General features: G+C 49.6%; 1 protein-coding gene across 2 annotated transcripts in view; it reads left to right on the plus strand.

Annotated features, from left to right (window-relative positions):
• The window catches only part of LOC135047464 (serine/threonine-protein kinase 38), a 249986-nt gene that overhangs the window by 62366 nt on the left and 163285 nt on the right, over positions 1 to 24335 (plus strand). The gene's annotated exons all lie outside the window — the stretch shown is intronic.

A 24335-nucleotide genomic window follows, 5' to 3' on the forward strand; every position in this document is an offset into this window, starting at 1 on the left:
AACACTATCAATTTATATAAAATTTAATATCAAATTTTATATTAAGCGATATAAAACACTATCATTTAATATTAAAAGGGGGGTGGGCCTAGGAGAAAGGGGTGTCACCACCTGTCAAGTTTGACAGAAAGGTTGTCTTTATCTACTGTCGTTTCCTCCATTTCCTGCAAACAGGACGGTCTATGGGCCTAAAATTAGGGTCCATTAAGGTTCAAATTTCGGCCCTGTCGATTTTCTTCCAGAAAGAACTGGCTTCAGTACCTGAAGTTCAGACATTTGTAAAAGGGGTACTGCATATACAACCTCCTTTTGTGCCTCCAGTGGCACCTTGGGATCTCAATGTTGTTTCGAGGTTCCTTAAGTCACATTGGTTTGAACCACTCACCACTGTGGACTTAAAATATCTCACATGGAAGGTGACGATGCTGTTAGCCCTGGCTTCAGCCAGGCGTGTGTCAGAATTGGCGGCTTTATCATATAAAAGCCCTTACTTAATTTTTCATTCTGACAGGGCAGAATTGAGGACTCGTCCTCAATTTCTCCCTAAGGTGGTTTCTGCTTTTCACATGAACCAACCTATTGTGGTGCCTGCGGCTACTAGGGACTTGGAGGACTCCAAGTTACTTGACGTTGTCAGGGCCCTGAAAATATGTTTCCAGGACGGCTGGAGTCAGAAAGTCTGACTCGCTGTTTATCCTGTATGCACCCAACAAGCTGGGTGCTCCTGCTTCTAAGCAGACTATTGCTCGTTGGATTTGTAGTACAATTCAACTTGCACATTCTGTGGCAGGCCTGCCACAGCCTAAATCGGTAAAAGCCCATTCCACAAGGAAAGTGGGCTCATCTTGGGCGGCTGCCCGAGGGGTCTCGGCTTTACAACTTTGCCGAGCAGCTACTTGGTCAGGGGCAAACACGTTTGCTAAATTCTACAAATTTGATACCCTGGCTGAGGAGGACCTGGAGTTCTCTCATTCGGTGCTGCAGAGTCATCCGCACTCTCCCGCCCGTTTGGGAGCTTTGGTATAATCCCCATGGTCCTTACGGAGTCCCAGCATCCACTAGGACGTCAGAGAAAATAAGATTTTACTTACCGATAAATCTATTTCTCATAGTCCGTAGTGGATGCTGGGTGCCCATCCCAAGTGCGGATTGTCTGCAATACTTGTACATAGTTATTGTTAACAAAATCGGGTTATTGTTTGTTGTGAGCCATCCTTTCAGAGGCTCCTTCGTTGTTATCATACTGTTAACTGGGTTCAGATCACGAGTTGTACGGTGTGATTGGTGTGGCTGGTATGAGTCTTACCCGGGATTCAATATCCTTCCTTATTATGTACGCTCGTCCGGGCACAGTATCCTAACTGAGGCTTGGAGGAGGGTCATAGGGGGAGGAGCCAGTGCACACCACCTGATCCTAAAGCTTTTATTCTTGTGCCCTGTCTCCTGCGGAGCCGCTATTCCCTATGGTCCTTACGGAGTCCCAGCATCCACTACGGACTATGAGAAATAGATTTATCGGTAAGTAAAATCTTATTTTTATTGACTATAGAGCAATTAAAGGATGCGTTCCTTTATATGCGAGATGCACAGAGAGATATCTGCACTCTGGCATCAAGAGTAAGTGCGATGTCCATATCTGCCAGAAGAAGTCTATGGACACGACAGTGGTCAGGCGATGCGGATTCCAAACGGCATATGGAAGTATTGCCGTATAAAGGAGAGGAATTATTTGGGGTCGGTCTGTCGGATTTGGTAGCCACGGCAACAGCCGGGAAGTCCACCTTTTTACCTCAAGTCCCCTCCCAACAGAAAAAGCCGCAGTCTTTTCAGCCGCAGTCCTTTCGTTCCTATAAGAACAAGCGAGCAAAAGGACATTCATATTTGCCCCGAGGCAAAGGAAAGGGTAAGAGACTGCACCAAGCAGCCCCTTCCCAGGAGCAGAAGTCCTCCCCGGCTTCTGCAAAGGCCTCAGCATGACGCTGGGACCTTACAAGCGGACTCAGGGGCGGTGGGGGGTCGCCTCAAGAATTTCAGCGCACAGTGGGCTCACTCGCAGGTGGACCCCTGGATCCTGCAGGTAGTATCTCAGGGTTACAGGTTGGAATTCGAGAAGTCTCCCCCTCGCCGGTTCCAAAAGTCTGCTTTGCCAACGTCTCCCTCCGACAGGGCGACGGTATTGGAAGCCATTCACAAGCTGTATTCTCAGCAGGTGATAGTCAAGGTACCCCTTCTACAACAGGGAAAGGGGTATTACTCCACGCTATTTGTGGTACCGAAGCCGGACGGCTCGGTAAGACCTATTCTAAATCTGAAATCTCTGAACCTGTACATACAAAAATTCAAGTTCAAGATGGAGTCACTCAGAGCAGTGATAGCGAATCTGGAAGAGGGGGATTTTATGGTGTCCTTGGACATCAAGGATGCTTACCTTCATGTCCCAATTTGCCCTTCACACCAAGGGTACCTCAGGTTCGTGGTACAAAACTGTCATTATCAGTTTCAGACGCTGCCGTTTGGATTGTCCACGGCACCCAGGGTCTTTACCAAGGTAATGGCCGAAATGATGATTCTTCTTCGAAGAGAAGGCGTATTAATTATCCCTTACTTGGACGATCTCCTGATAAGGGCAAGATCCAGAGAACAGCTGGAGGTCGGAGTAGCACTAACTCAAGTAGTGCTCCAACAGCACGGGTGGATTCTGAATTTTCCAAAATCCCAACTGATCCCGACGACACGTCTGCTGTTCCTAGGGATGATTCTGGACACTGTTCAGAAAAAGGTATTTCTTCCGGAGGAGAAAGCCAGGGAGTTATCCGAACTAGTCAGGAACCTCCTAAAACCAGGGACAGTGTCTGTGCATCAATGCACAAGAGTCCTGGGAAAAATGGTGGCTTCTTACGAAGCGATTCCATTCGGCAGATTCCATGCACGAATTTTTCAGTGGGATCTGCTAGACAAATGGTCCGGATCGCATCTGCAGATGCATCAGCGGATAAAATTGTCGACAAGGACAAGGGTCTCTCTGCTATGGTGGTTGCAGAGTACTCATCTGTTAGAGGGCCGCAGATTCGGCATACAGAACTGGGTCCTAGTGACCACGGATGCCAGCCTGAGAGGCTGGGGAGCGGTCACACGAGGAAGAAACTTCCAGGGCGTGTGGTCAAGCCTGGAAACGTCTCTTCACATAAATATACTGGAGCTAAGAGCAATCTACAATGCTCTAAGCCTGGCAAAACCTCTGCTTCAGGGTCAGCCGGTGTTGATCCAGTCGGACAACATCACGGCAGTCGCCCACGTAAACAGACAGGGCGGCACAAGAAGCAGGAGGGCAATGGCAGAAGCTGCAAGGATTCTTCGCTGGGCGGAAAATCATGTGATAGCACTGTCAGCAGTGTTCATTCCGGGAGTGGACAACTGGGAAGCAGACTTCCTCAGCAGACACGATCTTCACCCGGGAGAGTGGGGACTTCATCCAGAAGTCTTCCACATGATTGTGGTCCATTGGGAAAGACCAATGGTGGACATGATGGCGTCCTGCCTCAACAAAAAACTGGACAGGTATTGCGCCAGGTCAAGAGACCCTCAGGCAATAGCTGTGGACGCTCTGGTAACACCATGGGTGTACCAGTCAGTGTATGTGTTCCCTCCTCTGCCTCTCATACCCAAGGTACTGAGAATTATACGGCAAAGGGGAGTAAGAACGATACTCGTGGCTCCGGACTGGCCAAGAAGGACTTGGTACCCGGAACTTCAGGAGATGCTCACGGAAGATCCGTGGCCTCTACCTCTAAGAAGGGACCTGCTTCAGCAGGGACCGTGTCTATTCCAAGACTTACCGCGGCTGCGTTTGACGGCATGGCGGTTGAACGCCGGATCCTAAGGGAAAAAGGCATTCCGGAAGAGGTCATCCCTACCCTGGTCAAAGCCAGGAAGGAGGTGACTGCACAACATTATCACCGCATTTGGAGAAAATATGTTGCATGGTGTGAGGCCAGGAAGGCCCCGACAGAGGAATTTCAACTGGGTCGATTCCTACATTTCCTGCAAACAGGATTATCTATGGGCCTCAAATTAGGGTCCATTAAGGTTCAAATTTCGGCCCTGTCGATATTCTTCCAGAAAGAATTGGCTTCAGTTCCTGAAGTTCAGACTTTTGTAAAAGGAGTACTACATATACAGCCCCCGGTTGTGCCCCCAGTGGCACCGTGGGATCTCAATGTAGTTTTGGATTTTCTCAAATCCCATTGGTTTGAGCCACTCAAATCGGTAGATTTGAAATATCTTACATGGAAAGTAACCATGCTACTGGCTCTGGCTTCAGCCAGGAGAGTGTCAGAATTGGCAGCTTTATCATATAAAAGCCCATATCTGATTTTCCATTCGGACAGGGCAGAATTGAGGACGCGTCCTCATTTTCTGCCTAAGGTGGTATCAGCGTTTCACCTGAACCAGCCTATTGTGGTGCCTGTGGCTACTAGCGATTTGGAGGATTCCAAGTTGCTGGACGTTGTCAGAGCATTGAAAATATATATTTCAAGGACGGCTGGAGTCAGAAAATCTGACTCGCTGTTTATACTATATGCACCCAACAAGCTGGGTGCTCCTGCTTCTAAGCAGACGATTGCTCGTTGGATTTGTAGCACAATTCAACTGGCACATTCTGTGGCAGGCTTGCCACAGCCTAAATCTGTCAAGGCCCACTCCACAAGGAAGGTGGGCTCATCTTGGGCGGCTGCCCGAGGGGTCTCGGCATTACAACTCTGCCGAGCAGCTACGTGGTCAGGGGAGAACACGTTTGTAAAATTCTACAAATTTGATACCCTGGCTAAGGAGGACCTGGAGTTCTCTCATTCGGTGCTGCAGTCCGCACTCTCCCGCCCGTTTGGGAGCTTTGGTATAATCCCCATGGTCCTGACGGAGTCCCAGCATCCACTAGGACGTCAGAGAAAATAAGATTTTACTTACCGATAAATCTATTTCTCGTAGTCCGTAGTGGATGCTGGGCGCCCATCCCAAGTGCGGATTGTCTGCAATACTTGTACATAGTTATTGTTACAAAAAAATCGGGTTGTTTATTGTTGTGAGCCATCTTTTCAGAGGCTCCTACGTTATCATACTGTTAACTGGGTTCAGATCACAAGTTGTACAGTGTGATTGGTGTGGCTGGTTTGAGTCTTACCCGGGATTCAAAATCCTTCCTTATTGTGTACGCTCGTCCGGGCACAGTATCCTAACTGAGGCTTGGAGGAGGGTCATAGGGGGAGGAGCCAGTACACACCACCTAGTGGTCAAACTTTTAAATTTTGTGCCCTGTCTCCTGCGGAGCCGCTATTCCCCATGGTCCTGACGGAGTCCCAGCATCCACTACGGACTACGAGAAATAGATTTATCGGTAAGTAAAATCTTATTTTCTGCCAGGAGGGTCTTATGGTCTCGGCAATGGACAGGGGATGCCGACTCTAAAAAACACATGGAGGTTTTGCCTTATAAGGGTGAGGAGTTGTTTGGGGACGGTCTATCGGACCTCGTTTCCACAGCGACAGCTGGAAAGTCGACTTTCTTGCCACAGGTTTCCTCACAGCCTAAGAAAGCACCGTATTTCCAAATGCAGTCCTTTCGTTCTCAAAGAAGCAAGAAAGTCAGAGGTGCATCCTTTCTTGCCAGAGGCAGGGGTAGAGGAAAGAAGCTGCACCATGCAGCTAGTTCACAGGAACAAAAGTCCTCCCCGGCTTCCACTAAAGTCCACCGCATGACGCTGGGGCTCCACAGGCGGAGCCAGGAGCGGTGGGGGCGCGTCTCCGAAACTTCAGCAATCAGTGGGTTCGCTCACGGGTGGATCCTTGGGCTATACAGATTGTATCGCAGGGATACAAGCTGGAGTTCGAAGTGACCCCCCCCCCCCCCTCACCGTTACCTAAAATCTGCCTTACCGGCTTCTCCCACGGAGAGGGAGGTAGTCCTGGCGGCAATTCACAAGCTGTACCTCCAGCAAGTGATAATAATGGTACCCCCCCTTCAGCAGGGAAAGGGTTACTATTCCACACTGTTTGTGGTACTGAAACCGGACGGTTCGGTAAGACCCATTCTAAATTTAAAATCCTTGAACATCTACATGAAAAAGTTAAAGTTCAAAATGGAATCGCTCAGAGCGGTCATTGCAAGCCTGGAAGAGGGGGATTTTATGGTATCTCTGGACATCAAGGATGCGTACTTGCATGTCCCCATTTATCCACCTCACCAGGAGTACCTCAGGTTTGTGGTACAGGACTGTCATTATCAATTCCAGACGTTGCCGTTTGGTCTGTCCACAGAGAGAGTATTTACCAAGGTAATGGCCGAAATGATGGTACTCCTGCGGAAGCAAGGAGTTACAGTTATCCCGTACTTGGACGATCTCCTCATAAAGGCGAGGTCCAGGGAGCAGTTGTTGATCAGCGTAGCACACTCTCAGGAAGTGTTGCTACGGCACGGCTGGATTCTGAATATTCCAAATTCGCAGCTGATTCCTACGACGCGTCTGCCCTTCCTGGGTATGATTCTGGACACAGAACAGAAGAAGGTGTTTCTCCCGGAGGAGAAGGCTCAGGAGTTGGTGATTCTGGTCAGGGACCTCCTGAAACCAAAACGGGTGTCGGTGCATCACTGCACGCGAATCCTGGGAAAGATGGTAGCGCCTTACGAAGCCATTCCTTTCGGCAGGTTCCATGCCAGGATCTTCCAGTGGGATCTGTTGGACAAGTGGTCCGGATCGCATCTTCAGATGCATCGGCTGATCACCCTGTCCCCAAGGACCAGGGTGTCTCTTCTGTGGTGGCTGCAGAGTGCTCATCTTCTCCAGGGCCGCAGGTTCGGCATACAGGACTGGGTCCTGGTGACCACGGATGCAAGCCTCCACGGATGGGGGGCAGTCACTCAGGGAAGAAACTTCCAAGGCCTGTGGTCAAGTCAGGAGACTTGTCTGCACATAAACATACTGGAATTAAGGGCCATATACAATGCGCTGAGTCAAGCGGAGCCCCTGCTTTGAGACCAACCAGTGCTGATTCAGTCAGACAACATCACGGCAGTCGCCCATGTAAACCGCCAGGGCGGCACAAGAAGCAGGATGGCAATGGCGGAAGCCACAAGGATTCTTCGTTGGGCGGAGAATTACGTGCAAACACTGTCAGCAGTGTTCATTCCGGGTGTGGACAACTGGGAAGCAGACTTCCTCAGCAGGCACGACCTCCACCCGGGAGAGTGGGGACTTCATCAAGAAGTCTTCGAGCAGATTGCAAATCGGTGGGAACAGCCACAGGTGGACATGATGTCGTCCCGCTTAAACAAAAAGCTAAAAAGATATTGCGCCAGGTCGAGGGACCCTCAGGCGATAGCTGTGGACGCACTGGTAACACCGTGGGTGTTCCAGTCGGTCTATGTGTTTCCTCCTCTTCCTCTCATACCCAAGGTGCTGAGAATAGTAAGAAAAGGAGGAGTGAGAACAATTCTCATCGTTACGGATTGGCCAAGACGGACTTGGTACCCAGAGCTACAAGAGATGATCACAGAGGACCCATGGCCTCTGCCTCTCAGACAGGACCTGTTGCAACAGGGGCCCTGTCTGTACCAAGACTTACCGCGACTGCGTTTGACGGCATGGCGGTTGAACGCCGGATCCTAGCGGAAAAGGGTATCCCAGAGGAAGTAATTCCTACGCTGATAGGAGCTAGGAAGGATGTGACAGCAAAGCATTATCACCGCATATGGCGAAAATATGTTGCTTGGTGTGAGGCCAGGAAGGCCCCTACAGAGGAATTCCAGTTGGGTCGATTTCTGCACTTCCTACAGTCAGGTGTGACACTGGGCCTCAAATTAGGGCCCATAAAGGTCCAGATCTCGGCCCTATCCATTTTCTTTCAAAAAGAACTGGCTTCACTGCCTGAGGTTCAGACATTTGTAAAGGGAGTGCTGCATATTCAGCCTCCTTTTGTGCCACCAGTGGCACCTTGGGATCTTCACGTTGTGTTGGATTTCCTGAAATCCCACTGGTTTGAGCCACTTAAGACCGTGGAGCTAAAATACCTCACGTGGAAAGTGGTCATGCTGTTGGCCTTAGCATCGGCTAGGCGGGTGTCAGAATTGGCGGCTTTGTCATGTAAAAGCCCCTATCTGATCTTCCATATGGACAGGGCAGAATTGCGGACTCGTCCCCAATTTCTCCCTAAGGTGGTATCATCGTTTCATTTGAACCAACCTATTGTGGTGCCTGCGGCTACTCGTGACTTGGAGGAATCCAAGTTGCTGGACGTAGTCCGGGCTTTGAAGATTTATGTAACTAGAACGGCTAGAGTCAGGAAGACTGACTCGCAGTTTATCCTGTATGCACCCAACAAGCTGGGTGCCCCTGCTTCAAAGCAAACTATTGCTCGCTGGATCTGTAACACGATTCAGCAGGCTCATTCTGCGGCAGGATTGCCGCATCCAAAATCAGTGAAAGCCCATTCCACAAGGAAGGTGGGCTCGTCTTGGGCGGCTGCCCGAGGGGTCTCGGCTTTACAGCTTTGCCGAGCAGCTACTTGGTCGGGTTCAAACACATTTGCTAAGTTCTACAAGTTTGATACTCTGGCTGAGGAGGACCTTGAGTTTGCTCATTCGGTGCTGCAGAGTCATCCGCACTCTCCCGCCCGTTTGGGAGCTTTGGTATAATCCCAATGGTCCTTACGGAGTCCCCAGCATCCACTAGGACGTCAGAGAAAATAAGAATTTACTCACCGGTAATTCTATTTCTCGTAGTCCGTAGTGGATGCTGGGCGCCCGTCCCAAGTGCGGACTTCTTCTGCAATACGTGTATATAGTTATTGCTTACTAAAGGGTTATTGTTATGAGCCATCCGTTGAATGAGGCTCCGTTGTTGTTCATACTGTTAACTGGGTATGGTTATCACAAGTTGTACGGTGTGATTGGTGTGGCTGGTATGAGTCTTACCCTGGATTCCAAATCCTTTCCTTGTAGTGTCAGCTCTGCCGGGCACAGTTTCCCTAACTGAGGTCTGGAGGAGGGGCATAGAGGGAGGAGCCAGTGCACACCAGATAGTACCTAATCTTTCTTTTAGAGTGCCCAGTCTCCTGCGGAACCCGTCTATTCCCCATGGTCCTTACGGAGTCCCCAGCATCCACTACGGACTATGAGAAATAGAATTACCGGTGAGTAAATTCTTATTTCTCTAACGTCCTAAGTGGATGCTGGGACTCCGTAAGGACCATGGGGAATAGCGGCTCCGCAGGAGACAGGGCACAAAATAAAAGCTTGAGATATCAGGTGGTGTGCACTGGCTCCTCCCCCTATGACCCTCCTCCAAGCCAGTTAGATTTTTGTGCCCGGCCGAGAAGGGTGCAAACTAGGTAGCTCTCCAGAGCTGCTTAGAATAAAAGTTTAGTTAGGTTTTTTTATTTTCAGTGAGTCCTGCTGGCAACAGGCTCACTGCATCGTGGGACTAAGGGGAGAAGAAGCGAACTCACCTGAGTGCAGAGTGGATTGGGCTTCTTAGGCTACTGGACGTTCGCTCCAGAGGGACGATCACAGGTTCAGCCTGGATGGGTCACCGGAGCCGCGCCGCCGTCCCCCTTACAGAGCCAGAAGAGACGAAGGTCCGGTGAAAGCGGCGGCAGAAGACATCCTGTCTTCAAGACTAAGGTAGCGCACAGCACCGCAGCTGTGCGCCATTGCTCTCAGCACACTTCACACTCCGGTCACTGAGGGTGCAGGGCGCTGGGGGGGAGCGCCCTGAGACGCAATATAACACACATATACCTTAGCTGGCAAAAGGAATACATCACATATAGCTCCAGGGCTATATGGATGTATTTTTTCCCCTGCCATTTTACACAAAAAAGCGGGAGTTAAGGACGTCGTGAAGGGGCGGGGCCTATCTCCTCAGCACACTGGCGCCATTATTCCCTCACAGCTCCGCTGGAAGGACGGCTCCCTGATTCTCCCCTGCAGTACTGCATCTGATTCAGGGTAAAAAAGAGAAGGGGGGGCATTTTGGCAGCAAATAACTAGATTAACAGCAGCTATAAGGGATTAACACTTATATAAGGTTATCCCTATATATATATATAGCGCTGGGTGTGTGCTGGCAGACTCTCCCTCTGTCTCTCCAAAGGGCTAAGTAGGGTCCTGTCCTCTATCAGAGCATTCCCGGTGTGTGTGCTGTGTGTCGGTACGCGTGTCGACATGTATGAGGAGGAAAATGAGGTGGAGGCGGAGCAGTTGCCTGTGTTAGTGATGTCACCCCCTAGGGAGTCGACACCTGACTGGATGATTGTGTTTAAGCAATTAAGTGATAATGTCAGCAATTTACAAAAAACTGTTGACGACATGAGAAAGCCGGCAAATCAATTAGTGCCTGTTCAGGCGTCTCAGACACCCTCAGGGGCCCTAAAACGGCCGCTACCTCAGTGGGTCGACACGGATCCAGATCCAGATACTGAATCTAGTGTCGACGGTGACGAGACAAACGTAATGTCCAGTAGGGCCACACGTTACATGATCACGGCAATGAAAGAGGCATTGAACCTTTCTGACACTACAAATACCTCAAAGGCGGGTATTATGTGGGGTGTGAAAAAACTGCCAATAGTTTTTCCTGAGTCTGAGGAAATAAATGAGGTGTGTGATAAAGCGTGGGTTTCCCCCGATAAAAAACAGCTAATTTCTAATAAGTTTTCTCTATCGTCCTAGTGGATGCTGGGGTTCCTGAAAGGACCATGGGGAATAGCGGCTCCGCAGGAGACAGGGCACAAAAAGTAAAGCTTTTCCAGATCAGGTGGTGTGCACTGGCTCCTCCCCCTATGACCCTCCTCCAGACTCCAGTTAGATTTTTGTGCCCGGCCGAGAAGGGTGCAATCTAGGTGGCTCTCCTAAAGAGCTGCTTAGAAAAAGTTTAGCTAGGTTTTTTATTTTACAGTGATTCCTGCTGGCAACAGGATCACTGCAGCGAGGGACTGAGGGGAGAAGGAGTCAACTCACCTGCGTGCAGGATGGATTGGCTTCTTGGCTACTGGACATCAAGCTCCAGAGGGACGATCACAGGTACAGCCTGGATGGTCACCGGAGCCGCGCCGCCGGCCCCCTTGCAGATGCTGAAGTCAGAAGAGGTCCAGAATCGGCGGCTGAAGACTCCTGCAGTCTTCTAAAGGTAGCGCACAGCACTGCAGCTGTGCGCCATTTTCCTCTCAGCACACTTCACACGCGGTCACTGAGGGTGCAGGGCGCTGGGGGGGGGCGCCCTGGGAGGCAAATGTAACCTATATAAAGGCTAAAAATACCTCACATATAGCCCCTAGAGGCTATATGGAGATATTTAACCCCTGCCTGATTTCTCTAAATAGCGGGAGACGAGCCCGCTAGAAAAGGGGCGGGGCCTATCTCCTCAGCACACGGCGCCATTTCCTCTCACAGCTCCGCTGGTCAGGACGGCTCCCAAGTCTCTCCCCTGCACTGCACTACAGAAACAGGGTAAAACAGAGAGGGGGGGGGGGCAAATTTATGGCGATATTTTGATATAACAAAGCAGCTATAAGGGAGCACTTATTATAAGGCTATCCCTGATATATATATAGCGCTTTTGGTGTGTGCTGGCAAACTCTCCCTCTGTCTCCCCAAAGGGCTAGTGGGTCCTGTCTTCGTTAGGAGCATTCCCTGTGTGTCTGCTGTGTGTCGGTACGTGTGTGTCGACATGTATGAGGACGATATTGGTGTGGAGGCGGAGCAATTGCCAAATATGAGGATGTCACCCCCTAGGGAGTCGACACCAGAATGGATGCCTTTATTTATGGAACTACGGGATAGTGTCAACACGCTAAAGCAGTCGTTTGACGACATGAGGCGGCCGGACAATCAATTAGTGCCTGTCCAGGCGACTCAAACACCGTCAGGGGCTGTGAAACGCCCTTTGCCTCAGTCGGTCGACACAGACCCAGACACAGGCACTGACTCCAGTGGTGACGGTGACGAATCAACCGTATTTTCCAGTAGGGCCACACGTTATATGATTTTGGCAATGAAGGAGGCGTTACATTTAGCTGATACTACAGGTACCACTAAACAGGGTATTATGTGGGGTGTGAAAAAACTACCTATAGTTTTTCCTGAATCAGAAGAATTAAATGACGTGTGTAATGAAGCGTGGGTTGCCCCTGATAAAAAGCTGATAATTTCAAAGAAATTATTGGCATTATACCCTTTCCCGCCAGAGGTTAGGGAGCGCTGGGAAACACCTCCTAGGGTGGACAAGGCGCTAACACGCTTATCTAAACAAGTGGCGTTACCCTCTCCTGAGACGGCCGCACTTAAAGATCCATCAGATAGGAGGATGGAAAATATCCAAAAAAGTATATACACACATGCAGGTGTTATACTACGACCAGCTGTAGCGACTGCCTGGATGTGCAGTGCTGGGGTAGTTTGGTCAGAGTCCCTGATTGAAAATATTGATACCCTGGACAGGGACAATATTTTACTGTCGTTAGAACAAATAAAGGATGCATTTCTTTATATGCGTGATGCACAGAGGGATATCTACACACTGGCATCACGGGTAAGTGCTATGTCCATTTCGGCCAGAAGAGCTTTATGGACGCGACAGTGGACAGGCGATGCGGATTCAAAACGGCATATGGAAGTTTTGCCGTATAAAGGGGAGGAGTTATTTGGAGTCGGTCTATCAGATTTGGTGGCCACGGCTACAGCCGGGAAATCCACCTTTCTACCTCAAGTCATTCCCCAACATAAAAAGGCACCGACTTTTCAACCGCAGCCCTTTCGTTCCTTTAAAAATAAGAGAGCAAAGGGCTATTCATATCTGCCACGAGGCAGAGGTCGAGGGAAGAGACAGCAACACGCAGCTCCTTCCCAGGAACAGAAGCCCTCCCCGGCTTCTACAAAAGCCTCAGCATGACGCTGGGGCTTCTCAAGCGGACTCGGGGACGGTGGGCGGTCGTCTCAAAAATTACAGCGCGCAGTGGGCTCACTCGCAGGTAGATCCCTGGATCCTGCAGATAATATCTCAAGGGTACAGGTTGGAATTAGAGACAGATCCACCTCGCCGTTTCCTGAAGTCTGCTTTACCAACGTCCCCCTCCGAAAGGGAGACGGTTTTGGAAGCCATTCACAAGCTGTACTCTCAGCAGGTGATAGTCAAGGTACCTCTTCTACAACAAGGGAAGGGGTATTATTCCACTCTTTTTGTGGTACCGAAGCCGGATGGCTCGGTAAGGCCTATTCTAAATCTGAAGTCCTTGAACCTGTACATAAAGAAGTTCAAGTTCAAGATGGAGTCACTCAGAGCAGTGATAGCGAACCTGGAAGAGGGGGACTTTATGGTATCCTTGGACATCAAGGAGGCGTATCTCCACGTTCCAATTTACCCCTCACACCAGGGGTACCTCAGGTTCGTTGTACAAAACTGTCACTATCAGTTTCAGACGCTGCCGTTCGGATTGTCCACGGCACCTCGGATCTTTACAAAGGTAATGGCCGAGATGATGATTCTTCTTCGAAGAAAAGGCATATTAATTATCCCATACTTGGACGATCTCCTAATAAGGGCAAGGTCCAGAGAACAGCTAGAGATGGGATTAGCACTGTCTCAAGAAGTGCTAAAACAGCACGGGTGGATTCTGAATATTCCAAAATCCCAGTTAATGCCGACAACTCTGCTGCTGTTCCTAGGGATGATTCTGGACACGGTTCAGAAAAAGGTTTTTCTCCCGGAGGAAAAAGCCAAGGAGTTATCCGAGCTTGTCAGGAACCTCCTAAAACCAGGAAAGGTGTCTGTACATCAATGCACAAGAGTCCTGGGAAAAATGGTGGCTTCTTACGAAGCAATTCCATTCGGCAGATTCCACGCAAGAATTTTCCAAAGGGATCTGTTGGACAAATGGTCAGGGTCGCATCTTCAGATGCACCTACGGATAACCCTGTCTCCAAGGACAAGGGTGTCTCTTCTGTGGTGGTTGCAGAGTCCTCATCTATTGGAGGGCCGCAGATTCGGCATACAGGATTGGATCCTGGTGACCACGGACGCCAGCCTGAGAGGCTGGGGAGCAGTCACACAAGGAAGAAACTTCCAGGGAGTATGGACGAGTCTGGAAACGTCTCTTCACATAAACATTCTGGAACTAAGAGCAATATACAATGCTCTAAGCCAGGCAGAACCTCTGCTTCAGGGAAAACCGGTGTTGATCCAGTCGGACAACATCACGGCAGTCGCCCATGTGAACAGACAGGGCGGCACAAGAAGCAGGAGTGCAATGGCAGAAGCTGCAAGGATTCTTCGCTGGGCAGAGAATCATGTGATAGCACTGTCAGCAGTGTTCATCCCGGGAGTGGACAACTGGGAAGCAGACTTCCTCAGCAGACACGATCTTCACCCGGGAGAGTGGGGACTTCATCCAGAAGTCTTCCACATGATGGTAACCCGTTGGGAAAGACCAATGGTGGACATGATGGCGTCTCGCCTCAACAAAAAACTGGACAGGTATTGCGCCAGGTCAAGAGATCCGCAGGCAATAGCTGTGGACGCGCTGGTAACGCCTTGGGTGTACCAGTCGGTGTATGTGTTTCCTCCTCTGCCCCTCATACCAAAAGTATTGAGAATTATACGGCAAAGAGGCGTAAGAACGATACTAGTGGTTCCGGATTGGCCAAGAAGGACTTGGTACCCGGAACTTCAAGAGATGATCACGGAGGATCCGTGGCCTCTACCTCTAAGGAGGGACTTGCTTCAGCAGGGTCCCTGTCTGTTTCAAGACTTACCGCGGCTGCGTTTGACGGCATGGCGGTTGAACGCCGGATCCTAAAGGAAAAAGGCATGCCGGAAGAAGTCATTCCTACTTTGATTAAAGCAAGGAAGGAAGTAACCGTGCAACATTATCACCGAATTTGGCGAAAATATGTTGCGTGGTGCGAAGATCGGAGTGCTCCGACGGAGGAATTTCAACTGGGTCGATTCCTACATTTCCTGCAATCAGGATTGTCTATGGGTCTCAAATTGGGATCTATTAAGGTTCAAATTTCGGCCCTGTCGATTTTCTTTCAAAAAGAATTGGCTTCAGTCCCTGAAGTCCAGACCTTTGTTAAGGGAGTGCTGCATATACAGCCTCCTGTGGTGCCTCCAGTGGCACCGTGGGATCTCAATGTGGTTTTGGACTTTCTAAAATCTCATTGGTTTGAACCACTAAAAAAGGTGGATTTGAAATATCTCACTTGGAAAGTGACCATGCTTCTAGCCCTGGCTTCTGCCAGGAGAGTATCAGAATTGGCAGCTTTATCTTACAAAAGCCCATATCTGATTTTCCATTCGGACAGGGCAGAACTGCGGACTCGTCCGCATTTTCTCCCTAAGGTGGTGTCAGCATTTCATCTGAACCAGCCTATTGTAGTGACTTGGAGGACTCCAAGTTACTGGACGTTGTCAGAGCATTAAAAATATATATTGCAAGGACAGCTGGAGTCAGAAAATCTGACTCGTTGTTTATATTGTATGCACCCAACAAGATGGGTGCTCCTGCGTCTAAGCAGACGATTGCTCGTTGGATCTGTAGCACAATCCAACTTGCACATTCTGTGGCAGGCCTGCCACAGCCTAAATCTGTAAAGGCCCACTCCACAAGGAAGGTGGGCTCATCTTGGGCGGCTGCCCGAGGGGTCTCGGCATTACAACTTTGCCGAGCAGCTACGTGGTCAGGGGAGAACACGTTTGTAAAATTTTACAAATTTGATACTCTGGCTAAGGAGGACCTGGAGTTCTCTCATTCGGTGCTGCAGAGTCATCCGCACTCTCCCGCCCGTTTGGGAGCTTTGGTATAATCCCCATGGTCCTTTCAGGAACCCCAGCATCCACTAGGACGATAGAGAAAATAAGATTTTACTTACCGATAAATCTATTTCTCGGAGTCCGTAGTGGATGCTGGGCGCCCATCCCAAGTGCGGATTATCTGCATAAATTGTACATAGTTATTGTTAACTAATTCGGGTTATTGTTGAAGGAAGCCATCTTTCAGAGGCTCCGCTGTTATCATACTGTTAACTGGGTTTAGATCACAGGTTGTACGGTGTGATTGGTGTGGCTGGTATGAGTCTTACCCGGGATTCAAAATCCTCCCTTATTGTGTACGCTCGTCCGGGCACAGTACCTAACTGGAGTCTGGAGGAGGGTCATAGGGGGAGGAGCCAGTGCACACCACCTGATCTGGAAAAGCTTTACTTTTTGTGCCCTGTCTCCTGCGGAGCCGCTATTCCCCATGGTCCTTTCAGGAACCCCAGCATCCACTACGGACTCCGAGAAATAGATTTATCGGTAAGTAAAATCTTATTATTAGCACTATACCCTTTCCCGCCAGAGGTTAGGGCACGGTGGGAAACACCCCCTAGGGTAGATAAGGCGCTCACACGTTTATCTAAACAAGTAGCGTTACCGTCCCCTGATACGGCCACCCTCAAAGAACCAGCTGATAGGAGGCTGGAAAATATCCTGAAAAGTATATACACACATACTGGTGTTATACTGCGACCAGCAATCGCATCAGCCTGGATGTGCAGTGCTGGAGTCGCATGGGCGGATTCCCTGACTGAGAATATTGATACCCTGGATAGGGACAATATTCTGTTAACTATAGAACATTTAAAGGATGCATTGCTATATATGCGTGATGCGCAGAGGGATATTTGTACCCTGGCATCAAGAGTAAGCGCAATGTCCATCTCTGCCAGAAGAGCATTATGGACCAGACAGTGGTCAGGGGACGCAGATTCCAAACGGCACATGGAAGTATTGCCGTATAAGGGGGAGGAGTTATTTGGGGCTGGTCTAACAGACCTGGTGGCCACGGCAACGGCTGGAAAATCCACCTTTTTACCCCAGGTTACTTCACATCAACAGAAAAAGACACAGTCTTTTCAAACTCAGTCCTTTCGTTCCCATAAGTACAAGCGAGCAAAAGGTCACTCTTTTCTGCCCAAGGGCAGAGGAAGAGGAAAAAGGCAGCACCATGCAGCCGCTTCCCAGGAGCAGAAGCCCTCCCCTGCTTCTGCCAAGTCTTCAGCATGACGCTGGGGCTTTACAAGCAGACTCAGACACGGTGGGGGCCCGTCTCAAGAATTTCAACGCGCAGTGGGCTCACTCGCAAGTGGATCCCTGGATTCTACAGGTAGTATCACAGGGGTACAAACTGGAATTCGAGGCGTTTCCTCCTCATCGGTTCCTGAAGTCTGCTTTACCAAAGTCTCCCTCCGACAGGGAGGCAGTTCTGGAAGCCATTCACAAGCTGTACTCCCAGCAGGTGATAATCAAGGTACCCCTCTTACAACAGGGGAAGGGGTATTATTCCACACTATTTGTGGTACCGAAGCCGGACGGCTCGGTGAGACCAATATTAAATCTAAAATCTTTGAACACTTACATAAAAAGGTTCAAATTCAAGATGGAGTCACTCAGAGCGGTGATAGCGAACCTGGAAGAGGGGGACTATATGGTGTCGCTGGACATCAAGGATGCTTATCTCCACGTCCCAATATATCCTTCTCACCAAGGGTACCTCAGGTTTGTAGTACAAAACTGTCATTATCAGTTTCAGACGCTGCCGTTTGGATTGTCCACGGCGCCTCGGGTCTTTACCAAGGTAATGGCCGAAATGATGATTCTTCTACGAAGAAAAGGCATCTTAATTATCCCTTACTTGGACGATCTCCTGATAAGGGCAAGAACCAAGGAACAGTTAGAAGTCGGAGTGGCACTATCTCAGGTAGTGCTAAGTCAGCACGGATGGATTCTAAATATTCCAAAATCGCAGCTGATTCCAACGACACGTCTACTGTTCTTAGGAATGATTCTGGACATAGTCCAGAAGAAGGTGTTTCTCCCGGAGGAGAAGGCCAGGGAGTTATCCGAGCTAGTCAGGAACCTCCTAAAACCAGGACAGGTCTCAGTGCATCAGTGCACAAGGGTCCTGGGAAAAATGGTGGCTTCTTACGAAGCGATTCCATTCGGAAGATTCCATGCAAGAACTTTTCAGTGGGATCTACTGGGAAAATGGTCCGGATCGCATCTTCAGATGCATCAACGGATAACCCTGTCGCCAAGGACAAGGGTGTCTCTCCTGTGGTGGCTTCAGAGGGCTCATCTACTAGAGGGCCGCAGATTTGGCATTCAGGATTGGATCCTGGTAACCACGGATGCCAGCCTGAGAGGCTGGGGAGCAGTCACACAGGGAAGGAATTTCCAGGGCTTGTGGTCAAGCATGGAAACATCTCTTCATATAAACATTCTAGAACTAAGGGCTATTTACAATGCCTTAATTCAAGCAAAACCTCTGCTTCAGGGTCAGGCGGTGTTGATCCAGTCGGACAACATCACGTCAGTCGCCCACATAAACAGACAGGGCGGCACGAGAAGCAGGAGGGCAATGGCAGAAACTGCAAGGATTCTTCGCTGGGCGGAAAATCATGTGATAGCACTGTCAGCAGTGTTCATTCCGGGAGTGGACAACTGGGAAGCAGACTTCCTCAGCAGACACGACCTTCACCCGGGAGAGTGGGGACTTCACCCAGAAGTCTTCCACCAAATTGTAAACCGTTGGGAAAGACCAAAGGTGGACATGATGGCGTCACGTCTAAACAATAAACTGGACAGATATTGCGCCAGGTCAAGGGACCCTCAGGCAATAGCAGTGGACGCTCTGGTAACGCCGTGGGTGTACCAGTCAGTGTATGTATTCCCTCCTCTGCCCCTCATACCGAAAGTATTGAGAATCATAAGAAGGAGAGGAGTAAGAACTATACTCGTGGTTCCGGATTGGCCAAGAAGGTCTTGGTACCCGGAACTTCAAGAGATGCTCACGGACGAACCGTGGCCTCTACCTCTAAGACAGGACCTGCTACTGCAGGGGCCTTGTCTGTTCCAAGACTTACCGCGGCTGCGTTTGACGGCATGGCGGTTGAACGCCGGATCCTGAAGGACAAGGGCATTCCAGAAGAAGTCATCCCTACTCTGGTAAAAGCCAGAAAGGAAGTAACCGCAAAACATTATCACCGCATTTGGCGTAAATATGTTGCGTGGTGTGAGGCCAAGAAGGCCCCTACACAGGAATTTCAACTGGGTCGTTTCTTGCATTTCCTGCAAACAGGACTGTCTATGGGCCTAAAATTAGGGTCCATTAAGGTTCAAATTTCGGCCCTGTCGATATTCTTCCAGAAAGAACTGGCTTCAGTACCTGAAGTTCAGACATTTGTGAAAGGGGTGCTGCACATACAGCCTCCTTTTGTGCCTCCAGTGGCACCTTGGGATCTCAATGTTGTGTTGAGATTTCTAAAATCACACTGGTTTGAACCATTGTCTACGGTAGATTTAAAATATCTCACGTGGAAGGTGTCGATGCTGTTGGCCTTGGCTTCAGCTAGGCGTGTGTCAGAATTGGCGGCTTTATCATGTAAAAGCCCTTACCTAAATTTTCATTCTGACAGGGCGGAATTGAGGACTCGTCCTCAATTTCTACCTAAGGTGGTTTCTGCATTTCACATGAACCAACCTATTGTGGTACCTGCGGCTACTAGGGACTTAGAGGACTCTAAGTTGCTGGACGTTGTCAGGGCCTTGAAAATATATGTTTCCAGGACGGCTGGAGTCAGGAAAACTGACTCGCTGTTTATCCTGTATGCACCCAACAAGCTGGGTGCTCCTGCTTCAAAGCAGACGATTGCTCGCTGGATTTGTAGTACAATTCAGCTTGCACATTCCGTGGCAGGATTGCCACAGCCAAAATCAGTAAAAGCCCATTCCACAAGGAAAGTGGGCTCATCTTGGGCGGCTGCCCGAGGGGTCTCGGCTTTACAACTTTGCCGAGCAGCTACTTGGTCAGGGGCAAACACGTTTGCTAAATTCTACAAATTTGATACCCTGGCTAAGGAGGACCTGGAGTTCTCTCATTCGGTGCTGCAGAGTCATCCGCACTCTCCCGCCCGTTTGGGAGCTTTGGTATAATCCCCATGGTCCTTACGGAGTCCCAGCATCCACTTAGGACGTTAGAGAAAATAAGATTTTACTTACCGATAAATCTATTTCTCGTAGTCCGTAGTGGATGCTGGGCGCCCATCCCTAGTGCGGATTGTCTGCAATACTTGTATATAGTTATTGTTACAAAAAATTCGGGTTATTATTGTTGAGCCATCCTTTCAGAGGCTCCTTTAAATTTATCATACTGTTAACTGGGTTCAGATCACGAGTTGTACGGTGTGATTGGTGTGGCTGGTATGAGTCTTACCCGGGATTCAATATCCTTCCTTATTATGTACGCTCGTCCGGGCACAGTATCCTAACTGGCTTGGAGGAGGGTCATAGGGGGAGGAGCCAGTGCACACCACCTGAAATCTCAAGCTTTTATTTTGTGCCCTGTCTCCTGCGGAGCCGCTATTCCCCATGGTCCTTACGGAGTCCCAGCATCCACTACGGACTACGAGAAATAGATTTATCGGTATGTAAAATCTTATTTTTTCTCCTCTCACCGGCTGCGAAGAAGCCTTTTACTCCCAACACGTCACAGTCCTTTCGGCCCGCTAGGCCTAGAAAGTCAAAGCTCTCTCACACCTTCTTTAGAGGTGGTCGTGCCAAATCCAAAAAACCTGTCCCCGCAGGTTCCCAGGACCAGAAGCCTGCTTCTGGTAACTCGAAGTCCTCAGCATGACGGTGGACCGCACAGCCTGGAGGTAGGTCAGGTGGGAGCAAGACTCCGGCATTTCAGCCACGTCTGGGTGTCATCTGGCCTGGACCCTTGGATACTTGATATTCTACTGGACGCTATCTGAAAATTGATAGTGTCCGAGGTCATTGTTCCAGTTCCACCTCATCAGTTGAACAAAGGTTACTATTCGAACCTTTTTGTGGTACCGAAGCCGGATGGTTCGGTCAGGCCAATTCTGAACTTGAAATCATTGAACCCTTATCTCAGGGTCTTCAAATTCAAAATGGAGTCTCTGAGAGAAGTTATCTCAGGACCGACGGAGGGGGAGTTCCTGGTGTCCCTGGACATCAAGGATGCGTACCTCCACATTCCCATTTGGTCGCCGCATCAGGCCTAACTCAGGTTTGCACTGTTAGACGATCACTATCAGTTTCAGGCACTGCCGTTCGGTCTCTCCACGGCACCAAGGGTCTTCACCAAAGTGATGGCAGAGATGATGGTTCTCCTCCGCAAGCAGGGGGTGAACATAATTCCATATCTGGACGATCTGCTGATCAAGGCATCGTCCAGGGAGTAGTTGTTATGATCCATTGCTCACAGCGCATCTGCTCAGGGAGCGCACGGTTGGATCCTGAACCTTCCAAAGTCTCATCTGGAGCCGACAAGGAGGCTGTATTTCCTGGGGATGATCCTGAACACGGAGGTGCTGAGGGTGTTTCTACCGGTGGAGACAGCGTTGGTGATTCAAACAATGGTCCGGGATGTCTTGAAGCCGGCCCGGGTATCTGTTCATCAGTGAATCTGCCTTCTACGAGGCTCTGCATTACGGAAGGTTTCATACTCTGTCCTTTCAACTGGATCTCTTGGACCAGTGGTCGGGATCTCACCTACATATGCACCAGAGGATACGTCTGTTTCCGAAAGCAAGGATTTCGCTCCTCTGGTGTCTGTAACTACCTCATCTTCTGGAGGGCCGAAGGTTTGGAATTCAGGACTGGATCCTTCTAACCACGGATGCAAGTGTAAGAGGTTGGGGAGCAGTCGCTCAAGGGGAAACCTTCCAAGGACGGTGGTCAAGTCAGGAATCCTTTCTTCCGATAAACATCCTAGAGCTAAGAGCCGTATACAACGGCCTTCTTCAGGCAGCTCACCTTCTACAGGATCGGGCTGTTCAGGTGCAGTCGGACAACGTGACCACAGTGGCCTACATAAACCGACAAGGCGCAATGAAGAGCAGGGCTGCAATGTCAGAGGTGACAAGGATCCTCCTCTGGGCAGAAAGGCACGCTGTAGCGATGTCAGCAATCTTCATTCCGGGAGTAGACAACTGGGAAGCGGACTTCCTCAGCAGACACAATCTCCATCCAGGAGAGTGGGGCCTCCACCCGGAGGTGTTCGAGGAGGTAACCGGTTGGTGGGGGGGTTCCTTACATAGACATGCTGACCTTCCACCTCAACAAGAAGCTGAGGAGGTACTGTTCCAGGTCGAGGGACCCACAGGCAGTGGCGGTGGACGCACTAGTAACACCGTGGGTGTTCACGTCAGTGTATGTGTTCCCTCCACTTCCTCTTATCCCAAGAGTTCTACAACTTGTAAGAAGAACAAAGGTTCTGGCAATCCTCATTGCTCCTGACTGGCCAAGGAGGGCTTGGTACGTGGATCTGCTGGGTCAACTGCTGGAAGATTCAAGGCCTCTGCCTCTTCGGGAGGATCTTCTACTACAGAGGCCGTCCGCTTATCAAGACTTACCACAGCTACGTTTGACGGCATGGCAGTTGAGCACCAGATCTTAGCTCGGAAGGGTATTCCTAGCGAGGTTATTGCTACCCTGATACAGGCTAGGAAGGGGGTAACGTCTAAACATTACCATCGTATTTGGAAAAAGTATGTGTCTTGGTGTGAATCCAAGAAGTTTCCTGCGGTGGAGTTTCAACTTGGACGGTTTCTCCTTTTCCTGCAAGCAGGTGTTGATATGTGCCTGAGATTGGGCTCCATCAAAGTCCAGATTTCGGCCTTATCCATTTTCTTCCAGAAACAATTGGCTGTCCTCCCTGAGGTTCAGACCTTTTTGAAAGGGGTTCTGCACATCCAGCCTCCTTTTGTGGCGCCAAAGGCCCCATGGGATCTTGATGTGGTGTTGCAGTTCCTGAAATCGGATTGGTTTGAGCCTCTGCAGGAGGCTGAAATCAAGTTTCTCACGTGGAAGGCGGTCACTTTGTTGGCCTTGGTTTCTGCTCGACGTGTGTCGGAATTCGGGACTTTGTCCCGTAAAAGTCCCTATCTGTTCTTCCATGAAGATTGGGCGGAACTCAGGACTCGTCCACAGTTCCTTCCTAAGGTTTTGTCGGCCTTTCTCATCAACCAACCTATTGTGGTGCCAGTGGCTAACTGACTCCTCAATTGCATCAAAGGCCTTGGATGTTGTGAGGGCTTTGAAGATTTATGTGAGGAGGACTTCTCACAGAAAATTGGACTCTCTGTTTATCCTCTATGATCCCAAGAAAATTGGGTGTCCTGCTTCTAAGCAGTCGATTTCTCGCTGGATCAGGTTCACCATCCAGCATGCATATTCTACGGCAGGATTGTCGTGTCCAAAATCTGTTAAGGCCCACTCTACTCGTAAGGTGGGTTCTTCCTGGGCGGCTGCCTGTGGAGTCTCGGCCTTGCAACTATGCCGAGCTGCTACCTGGTCGGGGAAGAACACTTTTGTGAAGTTCTACAAATTTGATACCCTGGCTAAAGAGGATACCCAGTTTGGGCAGGCTGTGCTGCAGCAGTCTTCGCACTTTCCCGCCCGTTCTTGAAGCTTTGGGACATCCCCATCGTACTAGTTTCCCCCAATGTCCCTTATGGATGCTAGAGGAAAATAGGATTTTAATACCCACCGGTAAATCCTTTTCTCGTAGTCCATAAGGGATATTTTTCTGCAGGGGGATACGGTTGTTAGGCCGACAGTCATTAGGTCGACCACTGAAGGTTGACATGGATATTAGGTCAACAGGTCAAAAGGTCGACATGAGTTGTTCACTGTTTTTTTTTTTTCATTTGTTGGATTTTTTCACACTTTACGATCCACGTGGACTACATTTGGGAACGGTAACCTGTGTCCAGCGGCAGCGGAGTGAGACACCTTTACCAAAGCATGGCGAGCCCTGCGAGGGGACACTGTACACTAATTGGGGTTCCCCGTGACTTCACGAAGAAAATTACACCAAAAAAAGTCCAAAAACTCATGTCGACCTAGTGTCCAAGTCAACCTAGTGCCCGTCGACCTAAGTTGTGTCGATCCAACGACCCATACCCTCTGCAGGTTCTTGTTCTATAGTTATCTGTTCTGTTGTTGTTGTTGTTATTGTTGTTGTTGTTGTTACCAGCCGTTGCTGGTTGTTAAATGTTAGTGGTGTGCTGGTGTGTAAATCTCACCACCCTTTCTGTTATCATGTTCCTTCTCTCATGTCCTTTCTCCTTCGGGCACGTTTTTACCTATAACTGCCTGTGGGAGGGGGCATAGTGGAGAGGAGCCAGCACACCCAGTTGAAGAAATATAAAGAGCACAGGCTCCTTTGGACCCCGTCATACTAGTTTCCCTCAATATCCCTTATGGCCTAGGTCTGCAA

The sequence above is a fragment of the Pseudophryne corroboree genome, chromosome 2 (genome assembly GCF_028390025.1).
Source record: "Pseudophryne corroboree isolate aPseCor3 chromosome 2, aPseCor3.hap2, whole genome shotgun sequence".
NCBI classification, from domain to species: Eukaryota; Metazoa; Chordata; class Amphibia; order Anura; family Myobatrachidae; genus Pseudophryne; species Pseudophryne corroboree.